The 10,000-nt window shown below is 42.2% G+C and overlaps 1 pseudogene; it reads right to left on the bottom strand.

Annotated features, from left to right (window-relative positions):
• LOC127931965 (dynamin-2-like) overlaps window positions 1–10,000 on the bottom strand; it is an 86,957-nt pseudogene that overhangs the window by 72,430 nt on the left and 4,527 nt on the right.

Raw genomic sequence — 10,000 nt, 5'->3', positions numbered from 1 at the left:
CCTTTCCAAAAAGGGTCTCCCTAGAACCAAAAAGGGGTTTCCTACGGGGACAGCCGAAGAACCCTTTTGTTCTAAGAGTGAACACTTTTTCTAATGTAACATTGTGCTTATGGCTTATCATCAATACGTCATGCCAACAAAGATCATTGAAAATGAATTGAGAGAGAGATGGAAAGAGAGAGAGATGGAAAGAGAGAGATGGAAAGAGAGAGAGAGGGAAAGAGAGAGATGGAAAGAGAGAGATGGAAAGAGAGAGAGAGGGAAAGAGAGAGAGAGAGAGAGATGGAAAGGAAAGAGAGAGATGGAAAGAGAGAGAGATGGAAAGAAAGATGGAAAGAGAGAGATGGAAAGAGAGAGAGATGGAAAGAGAGAGAGATGGAAAGAGAGAGAGATGGAAAGAGAGAGAGATGGAAAGAGAGAGAGATGGAAAGAGAGGAAAGAGAGGAAAGAAAGAGATGGAAGATGGAAGAGGGAAAGAGAGAGAGAGGGAAAGAAGAGAGGGAAAGAGAGAAAGAGAGATGGAAAGAGAGATGGAAAGAGAGAGAGATGGAAAGAGAGAGATGGAAAGAGAGAGATGGAAAGGAAAGAGAGAGAGATGGAAAGAGAGAGAGGAAGAGAGAGAGAGAAAGAGAGAGAGAAAGAGAGAGAGATGGAAAGAGAGAGAGATGGAAAGAAAGATGGAAAGAGAGAGATGGAAAGAGAGAGAGGGAAAGAGAGAGAGAGATGGAAGAGAGAGGAGATGGAAAGAGAGAGGAAAGGAAGAGAGAAAGAGAGAGAGAGAGGGAAAAGAGAGAGAGAGAGAGAGAGAGAGAGAAAGAGAGAGAGAGAGAGAGGAAAGAGAGAGAGAAAAACAGTGGAAAGAGAGAGAGAGGAGAGGGAGAGAGAGAGAGAGGGAAAGAGAGAGAGAGAGAACAGGGAAGAGAGAGAGAGAGAGGAAAGAGGGAGAGAGAAAAACAGTGGAAAGAGAGAGAGAGAGGAAAGAGAGAGAGAGAGGGGAGATTGAGAGAGAGAGATTGAAAGAGAGAGAGAGAGAGAGAGAGAGAGAGATACAGGGAGAGAACAGGGAGAGAGAGGAGATTGAGGAAGAGAGATGAAGGGAAAGAGAGAGACTGAGAGAGATAGAAATAGGTTATTTGACTCTCGATACGATGGAAATCAAATAATTTCCAGGTCAACGTCTTTGCATCAACCCAGGGCCCTGAAAGCATCCGTGTGTGTGTGTGTGTGTGTGTGTGTGTGTGTGTGTGTGTGTGTGTGTGTGTGTGTGTGTGTGTGTGTGTGTGTGTGTGTGTGTGTGTGTGTGTGTGTGATCCAGGACAGTAAGGGGAGGGGAGGGGATACGGACAGTCAAGTTTCTCCCAACCAACCACGATTGCACACACACACACACACACACACACACACACACACACACACACACACACACACACACACACACACACACACACACACACACACACACACACACACACACATACAGTACATTAGGGCTGACCCCAATTAGTTGACTGGTCGATTGTTTGGTCGTCAGGCTGTTGGTTGACTAAGATTGTTTGAGTCGAGCAGTAACAAATACATATATATTTGCGCCCATCTCAGGGCACTAATCCATTATGGAGGCCGAGACTATTTATACTTGATCTGAAGATATGGTCAGAGGCTCCATATGGAGGGTGTGACCCAATTGCAGAGCCTCCAGAGGCAAGCAGAGGCCCAGCGGCACTCACTACCGCATCGCCATGCCCCTCCCAAATGTTGAACCAACGCAGAGGCCCAACAGCACTCCCTACCGCATCGCCATGCCCCTCCCAAATGTTGAACCAACGCAGAGGCCCAACGGGACTCCCTACCGCATCGCCATGCCCCTCCCAAATGTTGAACCAACGCAGAGGCCCAACGGCATCACCATCCCTCCCAAATGTTGAACCAATGCAGAGGCCCAACGGGACTCCCTCCGCATCGCCATGCCCCTCCCAAATGTTGAACCAACGCAGAGGCCCAACGGCACTCCCTACCGCATCGCCATGCCCCTCCCAAATGTTGAACCAGCATCGCCATGCCCCTCCCAAATGTTGAACCAATGCAGAGGCCCAACGGCACTCCCTACCGCATCGCCATGCCCCTCCCAAATGTTGAACCAACGCAGAGGCCCAACGGCACTCCCTACCGCATCGCCATGCCCCTCCCAAATGTTGAACCAACGCAGAGGCCCAACGGCACTCCCTACCGCATCGCCATGCCCCTCCCAAATGTTGAACCAACGCAGAGGCCCAACGGCACTCCCTACCGCATCGCCATGCCCCTCCCAAATGTTGAACCAATGCAGAGGCCCAACGGCACTCCCTACCGCATCGCCATGCCCCTCCCAAATGTTGAACCAACGCAGAGGCCCAACGGCACTCCCTACCGCATCGCCATGCCCCTCCCAAATGTTGAACCAACGCAGAGGCCCAACGGCACTCCCTACCGCATCGCCATGCCCCTCCCAAATGTTGAACCAATGCAGAGGCCCAACGGCACTCCCTACCGCATCACCATGCCCCTCCCAAATGTTGAACCAACGCAGAGGCCCAACGGCACTCCCTACCGCATCACCATGCCCCTCCCAAATGTTGAACCAACGCAGAGGCCCAACGGCACTCCCTACCGCATCACCATGCCCCTCCCAAATGTTGAACCAGTGCAGAGGCCCAACGACACTCCCTACCGCATCGCCATGCCCCTCCCAAATGTTGAACCAATGCAGAGGGCTCTGTACAGCTCTACATTGACATGATTGGTTAGCTCACGGAGCATTGCACCTGTACATAGCCCATCTGTAAATAGCCCATCCAACTACCCCATCCCCATACTGTATTTATTTATTTTGCTCCTTTGCTCCCCAGTATCTCTGCTTGCACATTCATCTTCTGCACATCTATCACTCCAGTGTTTAATTTCTATATCATAATTACCTCGCCACTAAGGCCTATTTTATTGCCTTTACCTCCCTTATCTTACCTCATTTGCACTCACTGTATATATACATTTTGTTCTACTGTATCATTGACTGTATGTTTGTTTATCCCATGTGTAACTCTGTGTTGTTATATCTGTCGAACTGCTTGGCTTTATCTTGGCCAGGTCGCAGTTGTAAATGAGAACTTGTTCTCAACTTGTCTACCTGGTTAAATAAAGTTGAAATAAAATTTAAATATAAAAAAAAAATGGTAGGTGGGGGAGATTACATCCGGGAAGAAAACACAAACACACTTCCTTGACAACAGCTCTGCACTGCTCTGCGAAGCACAAGAAGCATAAATGCCCTGACTCCTGAAGCCTTATCACCGTAAATGCTGCATGGCCCAATGCAGAAGTCCGACCATGCAGCGCCCAGATGTACAATGTACTTCTCTCTGCAGAATGCGCTCTCTACTGCCAATTTGGGCACATTGTTTCATAACTTCATTGTGTGAATTTGCATCTGATTGTTAGTGTCTATCAATTCCCCATTTTATTTATATATAAATATATATATATCACCAGGAGTACATTTACTGTTAATTGCTATCATTTCTAATCTACAATGTTTGTTACTTTGGTTACAGTCATTTCTGTTAACATATTCAATATAAAACATTTTATCAGGAGATTTTCTACCTTGTTGGCTTTATGTAGGCTGTCTTTACATAGTTGACAATGTTGTTATTTGTTGGCTTTATGTAGGCTGTCTTTACATAGTTGACAATGTTGTTATTTGTTGGCTTTATGTAGGCTGTCTTTACATAGTTGACAATGGCAATATAAGTTACTTTTTAGGTTTGTATCGTGTTCATTTAGATGTGGATAGAATGATGATGAACCACATGACAAGGATTTAGAGACATGAAGACATTATTACAAATGAAACTGTTCCATGAAAAGCATAACAGGCAGATCGGTGGAAACTGTTCCATGAAAAGCACAACCCCCCCCCACACACACACACATACATACATACATACACACACACACACACACACACACACATACATACATACATACATACATCACTTCTTCCTAACTGTTTAGCCCTGACCAGGCAGACAGGAAGGAAGTGAATCACTCTGCATCCCAAATGGAACCCTATTCCCTATGTAGTGCACTACTATTGACTAGGGCAAATAGGGTGTAGTGCACTACTATTGACTAGGGCAAATAGGGTGTAGTGCACTACTATTGACTAGGGCAAATAGGGTGTAGTGCACTACTATTGACTAGGGCAAATAGGGTGTAGCGCACTACTATTGACTAGGGCAAATAGGGTGTAGTGCAGTACTACATAGGGTTGACCCCAAGACTTACTGCAGCCACCACACACACACACACACACACACACACACACACACACACACACACACACACACACACACACACACACCACCGTCCACCAGAGATGACATATGACATCACAGCTTATGACATCAATAATGACCTCACCACCCAGCCACCCCATCAATGCCCCTACTGTCTATCTCTCTGAGACACACACACACACACACACAGACACACACACACACACACATACACACACACACACACACACATACAGGCTAACACACAAGAAGTCTGTAAATATGGATGGGAGGGACAGAATATGTGTTATCTTTGATACAAAGTAATAGACTACAGACACTATTCCCTTTATAGTGCACTAAGTAATATAATAATAATAATAACTAAGTACTACACTATGGACCCTATTCCCTTTATAGTGCACTAAGTACTACACTATGGGCCCTATTCCCTTTATAGTGCACTAAGTAATATAATAATAATAATAACTAAGTACTACACTATGGACCCTATTCCCTTTATAGTGCACTAAGTACTACACTATGGGCCCTATTCCCTTTATAGTGCACTAAGTAATATAATAATAATAATAACTAAGTAATACACTATGGACCCTATTCCCTTTATAGTGCACTAAGTACTACACTATGGGCCCTATTCCCTTTATAGTGCACTAAGTAATACACTATGGACCCTATTCCCTTTATAGTGCACTAAGTAATACACTATGGACCCTATTCCCTTTATAGTGCACTAAGTAATACACTATGGGCCCTATTCCCTTTATAAGTAGTGCACTAAGTAATACACTATGGACCCTATTCCCTTTATAGTGCACTAAGTACTACACTATGGGCCCTATTCCCTTTATAGTGCACTAAGTAATACACTATGGACCCTATTCCCTTTATAGTGCACTAAGTAATACACTATGGGCCCTATTCCCTTTATAAGTAGTGCACTAAGTACTACACTATGGACCCTATTCCCTTTATAAGTAGTGCACTAAGTAACACACTATGGACCCTATTCCCTTTATAGTGCACTAAGTAATACACTATGGACCCTATTCCCTTTATAGTGCTCTAAGTAATACACTATGGGCCCTATTCCCTTTATAAGTAGTGCACTAAGTACTACACTATGGACCCTATTCCCTTTATAGTGAACTAAGTAATACACTATGGACCCTATTCCCTTTATAGTGCACTAAGTAATACACTATGGGCCCTATTCCCTTTATAAGTAGTGCACTAAGTACTACACTATGGACCCTATTTCCTTTATAAGTAGTGCACTAAGTAACACACTATGGACCCTATTCCCTTTATAGTGCTCTAAGTAATACACTATGGACCCTATTCCCTTTATAGAGCACTAAGTAATACACTATGGGCCCTATTCCCTTTATAAGTAGTGCACTAAGTACTACACTATGGACCCTATTCCCTTTATAGTGCACTAAGTAATACACTATGGACCCTATTCCCTTTATAGTGCACTAAGTAATACACTATGGACCCTATTCCCTTTATAGTGCACTAAGTACTACACTATGGGCCCTATTCCCTTTATAAGTAGTGCACTAAGTACTAAGTACACACTATGGACCCTATTCCCTTTATAGTGCACTAAGTAATACACTATGGACCCTATTCCCTTTATAGTGCACTAAGTAATACACTATGGGCCCTATTCCCTTTATAAGTAGTGCACTAAGTACTACACTATGGACCCTATTCCCTTTATATAGTGCACTAAGTAATACACTATGGACCCTATTCCCTTTATAGTGCACTAAGTACTACACTATGGACCCTATTCCCTTTATAGTGCACTAAGTACTACACTATGGACCCTATTCCCTTTATAGAGCACTAAGTAATACACTATGGGCCCTATTCCCTTTATAAGTAGTGCACTAAGTACTACACTATGGACCCTATTCCCTTTATAGTGCACTAAGTAATACACTATGGACCCTATTCCCTTTATAGTGCACTAAGTACTACACTATGGACCCTATTCCCTTTATAGTGCACTAAGTAATACACTATGGACCCTATTCCCTTTATAGTGCACTAAGTAATACACTATGGACCCTATTCCCTTTATAGTGCACTAAGTACTACACTATGGACCCTATTCCCTTTATAGTGCACTAAGTAATACACTATGGACCCTATTCCCTTTATAGTGCACTAAGTACTACACTATGGACCCTATTCCCTTTATAGAGCACTAAGTAATACACTATGGACCCTATTCCCTTTATAGTGCACTAAGTAATACACTATGGACCCTATTCCCTTTATAGTGCACTAAGTAATACACTATGGACCCTATTCCCTTTATAGTGCACTAAGTAATACACTATGGGCCCTATTCCCTTTATAAGTAGTGCACTAAGTAATACACTATGGACCCTATTCCCTTTATAGTGCACTAAGTAATACACTATGGACCCTATTCCCTTTATAGTGCACTAAGTACTACACTATGGACCCTATTCCCTTTATAGTGCACTAAGTAATACACTATGGACCCTATTCCCTTTATAGTGCACTAAGTAATACACTATGGACCCTATTCCCTTTATAGTGCACTAAGTACTACACTATGGGCCCTATTCCCTTTATAAGTAGTGCACTAAGTACTACACTATGGACCCTATTCCCTTTATAGTGCACTAAGTAATACACTATGGACCCTATTCCCTTTATAGTGCACTAAGTACTACACTATGGACCCTATTCCCTTTATAGTGCACTAAGTACTACACTATGGACCCTATTCCCTTTATAGAGCACTAAGTAATACACTATGGGCCCTATTCCCTTTATAAGTAGTGCACTAAGTACTACACTATGGACCCTATTCCCTTTATAGTGCACTAAGTAATACACTATGGACCCTATTCCCTTTATAGTGCACTAAGTACTACACTATGGACCCTATTCCCTTTATAGTGCACTAAGTAATATAATAATAATAATAACTAAGTACTACACTATGGACCCTATTCCCTTTATAGTGCACTAAGTAATACACTATGGACCCTATTCCCTTTATAGTGCACTAAGTAATACACTATGGACCCTATTCCCTTTATAGTGCACTAAGTACTACACTATGGGCCCTATTCCCTTTATAGTGCACTAAGTAATACACTATGGACCCTATTCCCTTTATAGTGCACTAAGTAATACACTATGGGCCCTATTCCCTTTATAAGTAGTGCACTAAGTACTACACTATGGACCCTATTCCCTTTATAAGTAGTGCACTAAGTAACACACTATGGACCCTATTCCCTTTATAGTGCACTAAGTAATACACTATGGACCCTATTCCCTTTATAGTGCTCTAAGTAATACACTATGGGCCCTATTCCCTTTATAAGTAGTGCACTAAGTACTACACTATGGACCCTATTCCCTTTATAGTGAACTAAGTAATACACTATGGACCCTATTCCCTTTATAGTGCACTAAGTAATACACTATGGGCCCTATTCCCTTTATAAGTAGTGCACTAAGTACTACACTATGGACCCTATTTCCTTTATAAGTAGTGCACTAAGTAACACACTATGGACCCTATTCCCTTTATAGTGCTCTAAGTAATACACTATGGACCCTATTCCCTTTATAGAGCACTAAGTAATACACTATGGGCCCTATTCCCTTTATAAGTAGTGCACTAAGTACTACACTATGGACCCTATTCCCTTTATAGTGCACTAAGTAATACACTATGGACCCTATTCCCTTTATAGTGCACTAAGTAATACACTATGGACCCTATTCCCTTTATAGTGCACTAAGTACTACACTATGGGCCCTATTCCCTTTATAAGTAGTGCACTAAGTACTACACTATGGACCCTATTCCCTTTATAGTGCACTAAGTAATACACTATGGACCCTATTCCCTTTATAGTGCACTAAGTAATACACTATGGGCCCTATTCCCTTTATAAGTAGTGCACTAAGTACTACACTATGGGCCCTATTCCCTTTATAAGTAGTGCACTAAGTAATACACTATGGACCCTATTCCCTTTATAGTGCACTAAGTACTACACTATGGACCCTATTCCCTTTATAGTGCACTAAGTACTACACTATGGACCCTATTCCCTTTATAGAGCACTAAGTAATACACTATGGGCCCTATTCCCTTTATAAGTAGTGCACTAAGTACTACACTATGGACCCTATTCCCTTTATAGTGCACTAAGTAATACACTATGGACCCTATTCCCTTTATAGTGCACTAAGTACTACACTATGGACCCTATTCCCTTTATAGTGCACTAAGTAATACACTATGGACCCTATTCCCTTTATAGTGCACTAAGTAATACACTATGGACCCTATTCCCTTTATAGTGCACTAAGTACTACACTATGGACCCTATTCCCTTTATAGTGCACTAAGTAATACACTATGGACCCTATTCCCTTTATAGTGCACTAAGTACTACACTATGGACCCTATTCCCTTTATAGAGCACTAAGTAATACACTATGGACCCTATTCCCTTTATAGTGCACTAAGTAATACACTATGGACCCTATTCCCTTTATAGTGCACTAAGTAATACACTATGGACCCTATTCCCTTTATAGTGCACTAAGTAATACACTATGGGCCATATTCCCTTTATAAGTAGTGCACTAAGTAATACACTATGGACCCTATTCCCTTTATAGTGCACTAAGTAATACACTATGGACCCTATTCCCTTTATAGTGCACTAAGTACTACACTATGGACCCTATTCCCTTTATAGTGCACTAAGTAATACACTATGGACCCTATTCCCTTTATAGTGCACTAAGTAATACACTATGGACCCTATTCCCTTTATAGTGCACTAAGTACTACACTATGGGCCCTATTCCCTTTATAAGTAGTGCACTAAGTACTACACTATGGACCCTATTCCCTTTATAGTGCACTAAGTAATACACTATGGACCCTATTCCCTTTATAGTGCACTAAGTACTACACTATGGACCCTATTCCCTTTATAGTGCACTAAGTACTACACTATGGACCCTATTCCCTTTATAGAGCACTAAGTAATACACTATGGGCCCTATTCCCTTTATAAGTAGTGCACTAAGTACTACACTATGGACCCTATTCCCTTTATAGTGCACTAAGTAATACACTATGGACCCTATTCCCTTTATAGTGCACTAAGTACTACACTATGGACCCTATTCCCTTTATAGTGCACTAAGTAATACACTATGGACCCTATTCCCTTTATAGTGCACTAAGTAATACACTATGGGCCCTATTCCCTTTATAAGTAGTGCACTAAGTAATACACTATGGACCCTATTCCCTTTATAGTGCACTAAGTAATACACTATGGACCCTATTCCCTTTATAGTGCACTAAGTACTACACTATGGACCCTATTCCCTTTATAGAGCACTAAGTAATACACTATGGGCCCTATTCCCTTTATAAGTAGTGCACTAAGTAATACACTATGGACCCTATTCCCTTTATAGTGCACTAAGTACTACACTATGGGCCCTATTCCCTTTATAGAGCACTAAGTAATACACTATGGACCCTATTCCCTTTATAGTGCACTAAGTAATACACTATGGGCCCTATTCCCTTCATAAGTAGTGCACTAAGTAATACACTATGGACCCTA

Source organism: Oncorhynchus keta, chromosome 10 (genome assembly GCF_023373465.1).
Source record: "Oncorhynchus keta strain PuntledgeMale-10-30-2019 chromosome 10, Oket_V2, whole genome shotgun sequence".
Taxonomy (NCBI): Eukaryota; Metazoa; Chordata; class Actinopteri; order Salmoniformes; family Salmonidae; genus Oncorhynchus; species Oncorhynchus keta.
The sequence above is the reverse complement of the archived record's forward strand: the minus strand, read 5'-3'. Positions and strand labels throughout refer to the sequence as shown.